We start from the raw sequence: 16,297 nt of genomic DNA, 5'->3' as shown, positions 1-16,297 counted from the left end.
TGTACACTTACATAAACATTTGTAGAAAAGCATGTTGAGTATTATAACTGCTCTTCAATTTTTTTTTCTCTGAAGTACAGTTTTGTATTCTTGTGGTGCTCCTTTATTAACAGGAGCCTGGGCTACTAGGCTTATGAGGGAAACGCTGGTCATAATGACTGATGTTCTTGATTTTCTCCTCTGAGAGGTCAGGATCACCCTGTCAGGTGGTGCAGTCAGCAGTCATTAGATATTGGTCATCTAATGCATGATGTCAATGTGTTGAAATGTTGCTAAAATCAAAATACTACCAGGGACATGCTAATCCTTCCAGAAAAGTACTGAATGAAATACATGTGCTTCCTACAGGTAACCAGGGAGTGAGGCTCTATTTATGGACATGATCAGTAAACTTAATTTTTGGAAGAGTCTGGGAAACAGTATGTTGCTTCCATTCCCAGTTTATATTCATTCCACAGTATATTCTCCTGACCTATCTGCAAGTATTTGGATGCATTTTCTGAAGGCAGAGCTGACACAGCCCAGCTGGAACAGTGCTTTAGCATTCGAGGAATGTAGAGTGCTTTGAATAATTGGTGAAGAACATACTTATTACCTCCCTGTTGTGGCATGTTAACTCTAAAACATAAGCACATATAAATCTTAGGGAGTAGATGCTACCTTATAAACCTCCCTTTGGAAGTGCCAGGTACATGTCTTTGTTCATATTTCAACAAACTGTTTATAGGCATCAAGATTCTGCATGCTTTTCAAGAACTGTTATTTTTTTTGCAGGGTTTGAGTCTTTGTGCACAGGGCTACAACCACGAGAGATTTACTTCAGCATTAGGGCAAGCCGACTGGAAACCATGTCTGTTCTGATTTAATTACATTAGGCCAAAAAAAGAGAATCCATACAGGAAAGTGTAGCTATGTGAGATAATAACTCTTTATCAATTCACAGAATCAGCAACATTCTTGGTAATTTGCCTTGTGTCTGAGCAACATGAGATGACAGACTATACTTTGTTCTGATATTTTTAGAGCCAGAACACAGCATTCTTTCTCTCACAGAACTTACATTGTTTTCTAGCTTTCTTATTTATTTCTATAGGCCTGTTAAAAACAAACAAACAAGCAAACAAACAAACAGGCAGTTCTAATTTGGAGTGAAGTGAAACTAAGAGGAAAAACTAGGTTTTTGCTTACCTGGAAGTTACAACTGTAGTGAGCTTTCCAGAACTGCATGTGGAGAAGCTGGCAGGACAAGAGTTGTCTGACACATCTGGCAGGTCTCACTTTCACTGCAAGCTTGGGTGGTTCACAGGATCCAGAATATAAGAAAGTCACAGAGATGGAAGGAAGAACATTTGTTGCTGTACTGGGTAGATTGTGTACAATGGATTTCAAACGATGAAATGATGCTTTGCAATCCAGGGAGGGAGTCTGCTTCTGCATACCAGACTACCCGTAGCACCCAAGGAGAGATTTTCATAGCTGGGGAAAAAATCATATCGCATTCTCCCATGTTCATTGTGCTGTGCCTGAAGCAGGGATGAAACAGGAATGGTAGTGCTGGCTGCAGGTTGCTCCAGAAGGTGGAATCTTGTAGTGGTCAGCCCCTGGATATTAGGGCAACATTGCTCCTGGGCAAAGCAGGACCAGGTTGTGCATTCCTTAAACTTTCTTCCCTAGGCATCTTGATTAGGAGGCCTTCTGCAACCGGCTCACCACTCTGTCTTTTTGAAAGGATGTTCCACCTTTTAGGGGTGATTACATCCCTATTATCTGTATTTGTCTGCTTTTTGTTCCTCATGATGTTTCTGCCTTCGCACCTGTGACCCTTTCTTCGGTAGGGGAGAACTTACAGGTTTTGTCTGTCTCTGTGTGTTGTTTTGGTAACTCTCCTGCTTGTGTGCTCTGGATAAAGCAAACGCATAGAGTTGGTTTATTTGTTTGTTTTTAAGAGCTATTTGGAAAGATCATTAGCATTGTAGAAAAGCCTACAATAATCAGGAAATGGAGGAGAAGGAAGAACAGCAATTTAATACATCTGGAGACAATAGATAAATGAAAAGAAAATGGCTTGGATTTTTAGCTTGGTGGCAATGCCCTTTCTTGGAGATATAGTCTCACTACTATAAAGAGGTCACAGAGGTAACGTCTGTAAAATAAAGTGACAAATGTATTATTGAGCACTTTTCTTCCTGGTTTTAGTGATAGGTGTCTATAGCTTGTAGTAGGGAAACTCATAGTAGAAGCAAGAGTTCATCAAAGTAGAGTAGGACGTTATAATAGGAACTTCCAGTTAAGAGTTTAGGACATCTTTTTGCTCATTGAGTCAGAACAGACAGTCCTGATCTAGAGATTCAGCAAATCAGAAATTGTTATGATGTTTTTTCTCTCCTTGACCATTTTTTCTTTTAACTTTGATGGAATCTCAATGCTTGCAATATTCTAGCCCCATTATCTCCAAGATTCATTTTGAGTCATTCTTACAAATGTTTGGGATTTGTTTATTTGATTTTGTTTTATTTGGCTTTATTTTGGTGGAGTTGTTGTGTTGTTTTGTGTTTTTTAAATTACATTCCTTTATCACCTAAAGTATGGCTTAGAAGAAAATCTACTTTGAGGGAAGCCCTTAATTCTGTTTAGGTTAAAGGAGGGTGGTGTGATGAGATTTACTTTGCCTTACTACTGAACATTATAAGTTAGAATTGAAGTGCTGCTGCAGGCAAAACTGAATTCAGTAGAACAAAACTGGCAGAGACAAATAACAGCAGGATTTTATTTAACACATTACTTTATTAAAGAAGTGGTGGAATTGTTTAAGAATAAAATATAAATGGAAAAAGAATTCATCATAAACCCAGAACATTTCTAGAAAGAATAACTGTGTGTTCAGACACCTGAATTCTGTCAATGTGTAATTCTCAAGCCTTTAAATGCAAAGGTTATATGAAAATGAATATTCTGTGTTCCTTTTTCTTATGACATGACCCCATGGAGAAAAGGTGTGAACCACTATCTGATGTATTTCATGTTTTGTCTCTGGGATGTCAGAATTATTGCCCAGAGCTCATGGATTTTTAAATTTGTTTTTTTTTTTATTTTAAATGCCACTTTATGGAGAACGTGGAATGTTCCTGAAGTATTTTTTTAATGTGTTCAGCTTACCAGTTTGCAGGTAGCCATTTGGATTAGAGATACATTATGCTAGAAATGCACATTTAGCCCAATGGGGTAAGAGTGAACAAAGAACTGAGATGGCTCTGTTACCACATCCAAAAGGGAATTCATATGTTAGTTTTTGACTGAAGATTTTCACAAGGTGAATTAATGCTTACAAATCCAGAGTTCTGCCCAAATACAATGAGAGGACATAGCGATGGCAACTGAAGAACAAGAGTGTTTGAAATGTATGAAAGGTTACAGGAAGAGTTTGGAAGATGTTACGTAGAGGGAATCAACACCCTGTCCCTGGAGATGGCAGGGTCACTATTCCAACCCCATGACTATGTGAGCAGACACACAAAACCCAACAGTTTCCAAGATCCATGGGCAGGATTTGTCTGGTTTTTGAATCTGATTATTGAAACTCTCACCTGAGGGAGGTGAATGTGAAAGTTATGTCATTTATTAGCTAGGACTGGGGCATTTGGGAGGTTTGGTGAGCCCTACCATGCTGCATGAAGAGTCCCAGCTGGTGGAACATCTGGATGGATGATTTTCTTTTGCCAGTGATAAAAGTGTGTTCTGGAAGCTTAAAATGTAGCAGAGAAAATTGGTTCATGTTGTTTTGTTGAATAAGGAATGGAAATGATAAGACTCACTGAAGTACCTGATGTAACTGTGGAAAGGTGGAAGCGGGAGCTAAGCTGCAATGAGCTCACCAAGGGGCATCCACAGGCCTTGCTTTAGTAGAAAGACAGAAAGGAAAACAAGAGAGGAACTTGGTAGGGGCCTATTCTGATAGTGAAAATAAGAGGAAGTAGCAATTAGTCATAACTAAAGTTCATTAAAGAGAGTAACTGTGGTCAGTGGCAGAAAAATTGAAGAACCACTTCAGGGTTAAGTTCTCTGGCTTATGAGAGGCTTGAATGAGTGGAACTCCAGCTGGATGGTTAGGAGCTACAGCTGCAGAACTTGGGTATAGAGAGAAGCAATGACTTGGAGGTCAAGCAGTTGTAAAGAAACAGGCTTTATAAGAGGTGAGGATGAAAAGCCTGTTCAAGAGTGAGGGAATAAATAAGTTAAAAAGGTAGGTGGCTGATAGAAATATAAACATGTATCTGACTTTGAAGAGTTTTGATACTGCTTGTAGGAGGTGTGAAAAACCATTCCCTCAGCAAGACATACAGTCATTAAGTTTTGTGGCTGACCTTCAGAAATGTAATGAAACTTTCCTTAAATAGAATCAATGCAAGAGAAGCTCTCAGATGATGCACAAACACTTGGAGAAAAAAAATGGTAGTGATCCAGCTAAGAAATGTGGAAATTGATGTAATCTATCGTGGTCACTACAGTGTTTAGGGGTTTCTTTAAGTAATTGCTGTAATAATTTTATGTGCCTGGAAACTTAAAATGTAGCTAGTGATAAAGAGTATAAATTGCAGTTGTATTTCAAAAGAGTGGCAAAGGCCAATTTGCTATGGTGATTGATGTGCATTTGAAAGACAATGATGTCAAGAAAAGGACTGGTGCATTGTCAGGAGCCCTGAGAATGCACTAGGTAGGTGACAGGAAAATACATTTTCTGTCAGCTTTTTTAGACAGCTTGGACTCTACTTGTGTAGTGTTAACCAGGTGAGGTCTTGAGATGTGGGAATGTAGAAAGTACAACTTGCTATCAAGTCCAGACCCTGCTATCAGAGGCAGCAGAGTTGTGTGCTTTTTACACAAACTAATTGTACTCATTTGTAAGGGCCTTGGAGGAGTTGCCATATTGATGATTTGTGCTCCAAAATGCTTTCATAGAATGGTTTGGGAGGAACCTTAAAGATCACCTAGTTCGACCCCCAAGCTACGGGCAGGGACACCTTTCACTAGGCCAGGTTGCTCAGACCTCTCATGAAACCTGGCCTCGAGCACTTCCAGGGATGGGGCATCCACGTCTCCTCTGGGCAACTTGTTCTAGTGCTTCGTATAGTGGCATTCTTCCCTACAGAAACGCCAACCAGTGGTTTGTGTTTGGAGTTTAGAAGAGAGGCCTTGGTCAGTGTTTTGTGTTTGTACTCTGCTTGGATTTAGGAGCTGTATGAAGTTATACTGACTGCTGTGCTCTTTGTTTGCTGAAGGTGGTTGCTGCCTGCTTGGAACAAAATATAAGCATTGCTGCTATGGCAGTGTCACTATTCCTTCAACTGTTGTCTGATTCTGCTTCCTAAAATTTATCAACAATTTGGACAGGTCCAGGAGTTGCCTCCTCCTGTTTTTAAGATTCTCACCTGTTTTAGAGCCCACTTTTCCCTATATGGTAGTGGCAGTCATCCACACTCAGATGGGTATGAGCATGGATCACAATGTTCAGCTGGTCTTCGGTATGTCGGGATACCTTATGTGCTACAAACAGTTTCTAAAGTAAGCCAAAGCTGACACGTTACACTTTCTTTCTAAACAAGTCTGCTCTATAGTGATTACTGGAAAGCCCTGAACAAGTCAGGGTTTGGTCAACAGAAATTTTTTCAAAACATTTATGATGTGAAGCTTTCTATAAGCCAGAAACTCCTGCAGCCGGTGCCCTCATTGCATTTTAAACACACTTGTTTTGGTGATTAACATTTACACAGTCAAGTTTATCTTCCCTGTATTCTCTCTCATTGATAATTGTTATATAATCACCTATGCTTTGCTTGCTTGCCTCCCTGTTTCTCCTCACGTACACATGGAATGAAATGTGTCTTCTGGTCTTCAGGCTGTTGTCTTTTTTTTTCACTTAAAACAACCCCCCAAAACCCCAAAAGATTAACATTTCTTTAATTAAAATTTTCTAGTTCATCTGCACATAAACTTGAGCTTGGCTTTGCATCCCTAGATGATGTGATACTGGTCCTGAAACGTTTGTGAGTTCCCCTTTTTAAATTTGTACATGAGATCTTGATAACTGCTGGCTCAAGACAGCCAAGGTGCATATTTTGTGTGCGGTCTTATCCACTGACGTTAATGAAAAAGTTTCCTTCAGCTTTGGATCACATAAATCCTTGTGTTCTGAAAGAGAGCATAAACAATTGCAATGGATACAGCAATGGCTCACAGAAATCATGTAAACTAACGTGCAAGGGATGTTAACAGTGTGATCAGCTACTGGGATCTGTGTTATCAGCCATTATTTCAGCAATGGTAAGTGGCAGATTAAAATCTCAGTGGAATTTTCCTTTCTTCTTTCAGACAGTACTTGCATCGTTTTTGTCCCCTTTTGAAGGGTTTATTTCAGTGAATATGTCATAGCTCTGGGCAACCAAATGGTGATATTTTGTCAAATTTTATGCTATGTAATGTTTCTATTAGAAGGGAATGGGGAAAGAAATTGAAAGAAAACAAGAATCCCCATTCTTCCTAAAGAAATCTACAATCAGTGATAAAAACTCCTTTCCTACTCTTACTTTGTCTGTATCTAAGATATTGGAGCACTGTACAGATGTTATTTAGGCTTCACAATAGATCAGAAAGTAGGAAAAAATTGTTAGATTCATTCAAAAACATTAGGTTCTGGGTGGAAAAACAGTATCTGTTTTAATGCTAATTGTGATGCTTGAAATAATCTGAGGGAGGAAATCGCACATATAGTGACAGTCAAAATGTTTGAGAAAATTAGGAAGGAAAGCAGTAATTAATTGGAAAAAAATTGCTGGGAGCCTCGAGCTAACAAATTTCAGAGAATGTACCACAAATTTCATAATGATTATATGCAGAACTACCCTTCAAAATTTTTCTTTTTACCAGTAACATTTTTGATATGTTAAAAAATTGTTTTATAAATCAAGTCTGAGATGTAATTATAAATACGGTATCCAGCAGCAGCAACTTGATGTTGCCTTGTAGCGCTTTTGAAAGCAAACAACTGCCACCTTCAAAAAACAGGAGCAAGATGGATCTATGCTGTTCCTACAAAGTCAAATGTTCTGTTGGCTTAAGGCAAAAATCCTTCTTTTCTGTCGTTGTGCAGTGCGCTGGTGGCTGACGGGGAGGTGTAGGAGCTGAGGGTTAAACGTTATGCATTGCACACTTTAATGCTAATCCTAAAAGAAGCAATCAATGCACCATCTGCTTTCACCTCAGCATCTGTTTCCTCTCTTTGGGGCCGCAGCCGAGGTGGTGAGAGTTAGCAAAGGTGCAGGGGCTCACACCTCCCTGCAGCAGGGGGAGTGCAGGCCAGAGCACACTCCCCCAGCTGGGCCCCAGGTCACTCCCTGCCTGTTCTGCGCTCTGCAATCGATGGATTTGTTTCAGTTTCTGGGAGCCACGGGACAGGTCTCCAGTGCTCAAAACCAACATTAGCTGATTTTTTTTCCTTTCCTTTTTAATACATTGAGATAGATTAAAATGTTGTTATTACCTTCCCTGCAAATTAAATTTTATTTCCAAAAGGTGCTAATCCTTGCTGGAAGCTTTCTGGAATAACACTATTGGTTGAATGTTAATGGTATTTAAAATCCATGCAATTAATATACTTATGGACTTAGAATGATAGATATTGTCCATAAAATCTGAAATTGTGGGAGGGTTAGATACACTTTAGTCAGTGTTTAACTGCATACATTTTAATAAGATTTTAAATGTCTAATTTGTGTTTTTATTTCAAATAGCAATAACATAGCAATTGCATACAAAGGGGATTTATAAACTTTAAAAAAAGCCCAACCCACATAAATTTGATGATCTGCACTAATGCTTATTATCCTAATTACACTGGTCCCTTTTGAGGCAAGCTTTGGTGCAGAATAATTAATTTTGATGCCTGCAGCTTAACTTGTGTAAGTTGCTTCCTACAGTTGTCTTATTGTAGAGCCCACAAGGGTGGAAACTGATATTTAAGTATATTTTGTTATTCTAATCAGTCTTTTCATAGATTTGTAAGCCTTATCTGCCGTAGGGGAATCAGAGCATACAGCATTATTCAAGGTTAATATGCTCCCAGGTAAAAAGAAACATAAGAGTTCCCTAAAGCATATAGGAATACAGAATTGTATCAATTTTGCGTCACGTTGGCTGGCACATTTTCATTTTCAAGTGCATGAATATCTTCTTTCCCCAAGCTGGGGTTGCTGGTGTAACATTTGACCAATTTTGCACATTTGATCTAACACAGGTTAGAAATCGATCTTGGGAAGGCATTATCAGTTTGAAAAGGACTCTGAGGCACTCCCCCGTGATTGTGATTGATGGGGGTAGCAGATGATTAAAACTACTTGAATATTGGAAACAGGTTTTAAATAATGACAGCCCACTGGGGGTTAGTGAGGTGCTAGAAATGCTGGTAGCTTCTGCCTGCCCTGCATTCATGGAAAATGCCAAGCACTGGAGGTGGAGGTTGAAGTGGGAAGGGGTGAGACAGCCCAGTTAGGAAGGCTTCTTTTTCCTGGTGTGGTGGTTCATTTGGTTTTAGTGTTATTTGCATCTCAGTGACATACAAGGTTATGAATGGGTACAGGTTCAGTATTGAGACCCTTTCAGCCTGCTGATAGGCTGAGAATAATAAAATTAAAGCAGCTTGCAGAAATGTTGATATTGGCCAACTGCTTTACTGAGATGGCTCCACGGTCCCTGGTACCTCCAGCCAGAAATCTCTGACTGACAACCTGTAGTCCAAGACCTTTAAACAGCAGAAAAGAGGCTCTGCCCTCCCTAAGTAAGGCAACATGGCCCACTGTGATTAGCCTTGCCTTAGGGAGCTCACACTTAGCTCAGTGCTGGCAAGTAGGAGAAAATAACATTGTCTAACACTTGCAGGAAGAGCAGCAAAACAAGGGAGCAGAAATAAAATGAGAGATAATGTTTTAGCCATTCATAGAAATGGATTTGAAAGAGATAATGTTGGGCCCATACTTATTCTTAAATGCAGTTTCTATCAGAAAGCTGGATACTGCTTGCTGCTTTTTAGTAAAAAAATAGGCATTGTGACTTAAAAAAAAAATTCTATAATTTGATTTGGCTCATCTGTAAAGGTGAGATCCATTCTAAATTATTCTTTGTCCAAGAGTGGATAGAGAAATTGGGATCTCTTTCTCAGAATATGTACTTTGTCTTACACCTTTGCACTTTATGAAACTTGCACTGAATAAAGCTGGAGTAGGCAGTGTTGACTCTACAGAGGCAGTAGCTAACTTTGATCTAAAGTGAAGCAATGAATTTCTAATTGCACACTTATTTGCATCCATGAAAAGATATGACGTGAAAGTGCTTTTTCTTATATTCTAAAGCAAAATGTGGAAGTTTTTGTTCTAAAATTCCAAAGTAGTTAGCAGAGTCAGATGAGTCAGCTATTTGGAAGATCACCAACTGTTTGGAGCCTTCATGTGGCTAATAGAGAATTTTTTTTCTCCCAACACTACTAAATGCTAATAGAGAAATGCTATTGAAATGTCAGTTAAAGGTGGGGGCTTTGTCATTGTTCACTGTAAAATCTATATTATATGGATGACTTTATATGAGCAGCCAGGTCCTGAACATACTGGCTTTGACTGTCCCTCCAAAAATTAAAGTCTCAGATTAGATAATGCAAAAAGACACTTTCCATTAATAGAAGGTGATATTTCTAATAGAAATGTCACTTATCTAACACCTTTGAGTTGTTTTTCTGTTGCTGGCACACACTTGACTTTGGGTCAGCAGCTTTTTATCTAATGTTGTTCATCAGTGAGGGCTGTAAAATTGAAAACAGAACTGCAGATGCCCACATGGCCATCTCTTCCAAAGCATGTGCGTAAATGGCTTCTGAACAGAATTAAGCGCAAGGTCTGGTACTTTCAGTCACTTTTTGTTATAACTGTGAAATTGAGCAAAATATGATATCCTGCAGGGGAGGGACAGACAGGGTTTACTGGAGTGGTGAAAGCACAAACCCAATAACTAGTTCGTCCTTTTGGTAAATTCTGAAATATTACAAATGTGGGATGTTTAATGAAAATCTTGTCCCCAGTTGCCCTGTGATCAGTTTTCAGTGTTTTGGTCAAAGTAAACTTTATATCCTGGCTCAGTATCAAGAAAATGCTAATCTGTTTTACTTAACACTTTGAAGAGATTTGAGGCAGGCTGGGGTATGGTCTTGCCATATCTTGTTTTGTATATGAAAAATTTCTCGAATATGGCAACGTGCACACTTGTATATTTTACAGCAAGTGATAAAATTCCTTGTCAGTATCTTTCTTGTTTCTGACCTCCTACATATTTGTCAGTTCATTAATTAAAATGAGTAAAGGGGACAAAGATATCTGGTTTTAATTGTGGTGTTTATTGGATAATATGCAGCAGATTCCTCTTATTCACAAGTGTTCTGTCAAAACATGTGTTGCATTGTTCTCTTACTGTGTTAATGTAGCGCAGTGGTCACAGTAGCCACAGTATCAGATGTGTTTGCCAAGGTGGTCAGTGGCAGCACAAACAAGAGTTAAGGGCAAAATAAGGGATCCACTTCTACAAATACTACCAAATTCAGAGGGAGTAACACTGAGAAGTGAGGACTTGACTAAAGATTAGAAATGCACAGACAGTGGTTTCTGTCTTGTGTTCCTCAGCCTCAGAAAATTAATAGACCTCAGTAACTGAATGAATGTGATTCTTTACAGTGAACCTGTCTCCTGTGCAGAATGTGGGTTTGGATGCACATGTGGATGTGAAACTGAATCACTTCTGTGTAAAGGGGCATGTTACAGGCTATTGCTAAATCTTTTGCTGATGAGTCCTGATGGAATGATGAAATCAGATTGAGGCAAAAGTACTCACTTACGGAACAAATTTTTGGAAGATGCACCTTTCACAATGTTCTCTTGAAAATCTGTTCCATATGGAATTTCTCAACATTTCATTATTCTGCAACCCCTTGCACAGACAATATCTTGCAATTTATGAGTGTTCTCTTGTGTTAGCTACCATGCATGGGTGTTAACTTTGGATACGTACATATGTATTTTTTAATCCTGTCCTTTTTGTAGCTGCTGTGATGACTCATTCTTATCTGATGGCTTATTGGTTTTGATAATAAGTTTTCTGCAAATAAAAGACAAAGTGTTTTTTTAAATATAGGCCTGAGTACATGGGTGTTAGCAAACAGCCACATGCTTGTTGCCTTGTAAACAGTGAAAACTTCACTCCAGGTCACCTGAATTCTGAACCTCACAAGTTCAGTGTTTTGTTGAAGCTGGACTCCCTTCTGCACTCCAGCTGCAATCTGTGTGATGTGACTCCCTTGGTTAATTATCTGTCTGTCTTACCTTGTCTCACTGTAACTTTACACTAAACCATGGTCTTCCTCCTTCAGTAACAATGCAATCTCATTCTTTGTGCCAGTGGGCCTTCAACGTGTGTGGTTCAAAAATAGATACACAAAACACAATCTGACCATTGTAAGTCCTGACTTTGCCTGAGATAACATGGCCTAGGCAGCCTTATAATCCTTGGGGTCAAGGCAGAATTTGCCATTAAGTTTGGCATTAAGGTGGCTGCAGAACATGTGTAGGCTTGGTTTCTGAAAGAACTGCTTTATCCAGGAATCATAGAAATATACATTAAATAGAATTTATCTATATTTAATTCTTTCTGTTGTGATGCTTTTGTCCTGTTTTTCTATCTATTTCTTACTGTTTCTATTTGCATCAATAAATGCTGTTGTATCTCTAGGCTAGAACTGTGCTGTGTTTACTGTTCCTCATGGAGAAGGGCCTGACCTGAAAAGATATTTGATTTTCTTTGGCTGTGCTTGCTGTTAGTATTTAGCTTTCAGAAAATCAGTGTGTTGTGTGAGTTTCTAGAAAAATAAAATGTGCCTTCCTGACTGAATCTTGCCACATCCTGTGTGCTATATAATATTTTGTTTGTTTTTGTTAGCCTATACACATTTTCCTGCGTTGACTGAGGGATGGTTCCCCTGAAGAATAAATGATGCAAATACAACAGAATGCACATATAAGTACTGTCCATAAATACCACTTTTAGTGGGTATTATTTTAAAAAACGGCTAAAATATGGCACTTGGCTTCAAAGTGAAACAAGTTGACTCTGGGCAAATTGTTTATAAGATTACATCTCCTTCAAAAGATATTTTAACACCCCCCCCCCCCCCCCCCTCAATAATTAGCCTTTCAGCATTCTCTTTATCTTTTTCCTTCTTCCCATGCACACCCCCAAGAGTGTGTACTGGAGAGAACTTGTGTCTGTTCTCACTAATATCTGATCATTTCTTAAAAATCCATTCAGTCCCTCTGAAATGCCATGGCTGACTGGCAGTTTGTTATTATTTTTCCCTACTGTAGGAGAAGAACAAAGCCGACATTTCCTAGCTAAAGAACAGAAAGTTCAAATTTTCAAAGAATGATTTTTATCTAAATTCTCATTGCCATATCTGAATACCATGTAGGCTCATGATACCCCAAAGTCTCAAAAATCATCATGTTGCTTCATGAAAACTGTTCTTGGAAAGTAGAAAAAGTGCTTTAAAAATTTATTTTTGTCTGCCATTTAACCATGGCTTGGTTAAACACACAGGGTTTTTTTTCTGCATCTTTTATTAATGTTACTGTTGAAGAATGCATGACATTTTTACTATTAGAATAATTCTGGGGTTTATTTTATTATTTTTATGAGTGAGGACTGGTCTATGTGTAGTCAAATATTGACTTTTCATGAAATTCAGAATGTGTGTATGGCTAACAAGAAAAATAACTTGGCAATGCTGACCTTCAGAAACTTCCAGGTTGTTTATCTGCTGATAAGTATGCATCATTCTGTTATTATTTTTGTTTCCTGTGCTTCCAACAGAAAGTAAAACCTTGTGAGCTGACAAATGTAACCCTCCCTTGAGTTATGCAAGACAAACACCATTTTCTGTTTCAAACACAAATCCTGTCATTAGTGATGCTTTCTTCAAATTATGTAATATTGAACATTTAAGAATAGGTGATGAGACAGAGCTGTAACCAACTCCTCTCTACTTGATGAGTCAGGCAACTCCCCAGTGGTTTTTCTAGGCAATGTGAATCACGTGTATTTTGGAGCACTGTTTGCTCTACCTCTGGCACCTTGTGCATCATTTCCCTTCTCACAAGAGCAGGGACTCAGTGGCAGCTGAGTAAGGAGTCCTTGGGAAAGAGACACAGCCCCTTCACTGAGCAGTCCCTGTGATGCCAGCCACTGACAGAAGGTCCATATGAAGCTCATAGCCGAACTGAGCAGGGCAACACATCCCCTGTTGTGTCCCAGGCTGTGTCCTGGTGTGATGAACTGTCCTGGTGCCTGTCCTGTTCTGACAGGCGTTAGGTTCCACAGAGGAGACAAGAATGCAAAACCTGTCCAGAAGAGAGTGTGGCTCCTCCTAAGAGACCATCGTTACTTCTGTGGATTAGTATTTCTTTACAGAGTCTCTTGGATTGTTTCCAGAAGAAGCTCATCAGAGAAAAGGGATAATAGAAACTTTAAAAAAGCTTTCTTGACATTTTCTCTCGTTCTGTGGTGGATATGTCTTTTGGGCTTTCTGGCAATAGGTTCTATATATATGTCTCGTTCTCCCAGGCTCCCCTAGAGCTCTTGGGGGATTCTCTGCTGTAGTCATCCCAGCTTTGTTGTGTTGCTCTATTCCCTTGTCAGCAATGACAGCAGCTTCTAGCCGATGAAAGAAAAAAGTTCTGTTTTAAATTTTTTTGTTTATTTACTTGCTAAAATAAAGTCAGTTATACTGTTACTCTAAAGGAGACAAGAAAGGGCTTCAGACCTCCATTTCAGTAGCTAGAAAAAGCAAGGAATAATATATTACTACCTCAGCTCTAATAGTTGATCATGCTGTTTTAGTAGTGGTGGAGATCAATACTGCTTCTCCACCTGGGTATGGAAGTTGCTGTTGCTGGTTGGAATTCCTGCTCCCTGGTTTCCTGCAGCCCAAAGTGATGCATCTCGTGCACGCGGTGTCTGTCCTGGGGCTCGCGGGGCTGTGACGCATTTCTGTGCTCATCGGGAAATGAGTCTCATTACCTCTGAGGACACTGTGTTGTCATTGCTGTCACATACACATGCTGTACTGCCAAACAGCTGCTAGGAATGGGAGATTCATGTTCTGCTACATTTATTTCTCACTTCACACATTCTCGCCTCTGAAGTATTACATGGTGCTGTGTCTAATCATATTTTCATTTGCAGGCAAAGGAGATTTGCAGAACATCTCAGTGTGAATGGTTTACATTAACAATAAAATAATTTGGTATATTTGACGAGACTGGTAAAGTGGATTCATGCTATACTAACAGACTTAATCCTGAATTAATAGATTGATACCTCTTCACAATCTATTGAAAAACAACTGCTAATGCAAATGTTTAAGTGAGTTGTATATATATTTAATTCTATACAGCCGTACATATAACCTTCTTATATACCTTTGACACATTGATTTCTAATGTGACCTGACAGCTACTGTTTGTATAAACAGCTGCTATGTATATAAATGAGATTAAAAATAATAAAAGATCATAAATATAATTGGGAAAAGCCTGTTTACTTTCAATTGCAAAGCATCATAAATACCAGTGACTGGAGTCTATTCTACTACATGCTGTGCTAGAATCTGATTTGTCTGATTTATTTAATGAATTGCTGAATAATTCAATTCTAAAATACGACAGGCATTCTACCAGTAATGCTTCAGAAAGCAAAAGATTTAAAATATATTCTAGTACAGCAGTATTAAACATATTGTAAAATAGGTCCCAAACAGCAAAATCTTGTAATTGGACATCATTTAGGTGTATAACTGGACATTTTTATTTTGTAATCTGCCTTCATTTGTGTAAGCATCTCTATTGGTAAATAAGGACTTAACTTCCTTTAACACCCATAAAATTACTTATTGCTTCAAAGCTGGGCAAATTAATTCCTTTCCAGTATGGTAAAAGAGGAAATTGTCTTTTGGTTCTTTTTTCTTAAAACTAAGGACTCATAGTGCACCTTCCTCTCAATCAGAGTTGGATAGCAAAAGGAAAGTAATGGAGAGAGACCAAGAGACTCAAAAATGGATTAAATGAACTTCCTTTAAAAAATCTAGTGAGAGTCTTCTGTGTCTCTGCTCTGTTTTCCAGCACAGTGGGTGTGAGAGAGCAGGGTTACTGTCCTGAGAGCAGCAGAGGAGAGGAATCCTTCCTTTCTGAGTGACCCTCCTACAGCTCTCCTGGCTGCTCCCACTGGCAGTGTGGCTCTGCCTTTCCAAGGGCACAGCTGCTACAGGGATGGAGCTATAAAAGGCTGCCAAATCTCACAGTGTGGGTCACATTTTTCCTTCTTTATTTATTGTTTCTGTGGAGCGATATCATGGGACCTGTATTTGACCTCGTTGTGCTGTGTATGAGCTGCTGTCCAAGTTAACCTTAGGTGGTACAAGTGTGGCCAAAGCCAGAATGTAGGAACTGACCTGCCTGTGGTAGGTACTCACTGTGTGAGCAGCTGTAGAGACAGTGCTAGAGTTCTTTCTATAACAGAACCCCATGAGGTTTGCAAAAGTGACCTGTACTTTCTCCAATACTAGCCAAACAAAGAGTATGATAGTAGTAACAGGTGGCTTGTGTCACCCTTTCTAGCCTAACGCCACCATCTCATTCCTGAGATTTCAATGACTGAAAGAAATTGTTTTTATTTTTCCTAAGTCTTCTAGACATAAAAAACCCGATTTAGTCCTTCAACTGCGAGTCCTAGTCACTTAGTGAATGAAAGGAACAACTGTTTTATTAAATTCCTAATTTACCAATCTAATAATAAAATTATAATTGCCTATTATCTCGCTGAATAAAATTCTCAGTTATAACAAGAACAACCCTGTGGATTTCCCTTTATCCATTTTTTCCACTCAGTTACCAGATATTCTTAACTTGTCTGTTTTGTGACTGACTGGCTCTTAGAGCACGTGGGGAGGGAACTCTACATGACTGTGTGAGTGGACAAAAAGGGCAGAAGACAAAGCTTCAGGGAGAGCAGCACAGATAACACCTGCATGATTTTAGACTTGGGCCAGCAGTTAAAACTCAGAAAAGAGGTCATTAATCCATCATTTACAGTTCCCTAAAATTGGCATATCAGTGTGTGGTACTCAAAAAAGCCAACAAAATATTGAGCAGCCTCAGGAATG

Source organism: Chamaea fasciata, unplaced genomic scaffold (genome assembly GCF_029207755.1).
Source record: "Chamaea fasciata isolate MVZ Bird 193981 ecotype frontalis unplaced genomic scaffold, bChaFas1.0.hap1 SCAF_11, whole genome shotgun sequence".
Classification (NCBI taxonomy): Eukaryota; Metazoa; Chordata; class Aves; order Passeriformes; family Sylviidae; genus Chamaea; species Chamaea fasciata.
The sequence above is the reverse complement of the archived record's forward strand: the minus strand, read 5'-3'. Positions refer to the sequence as shown.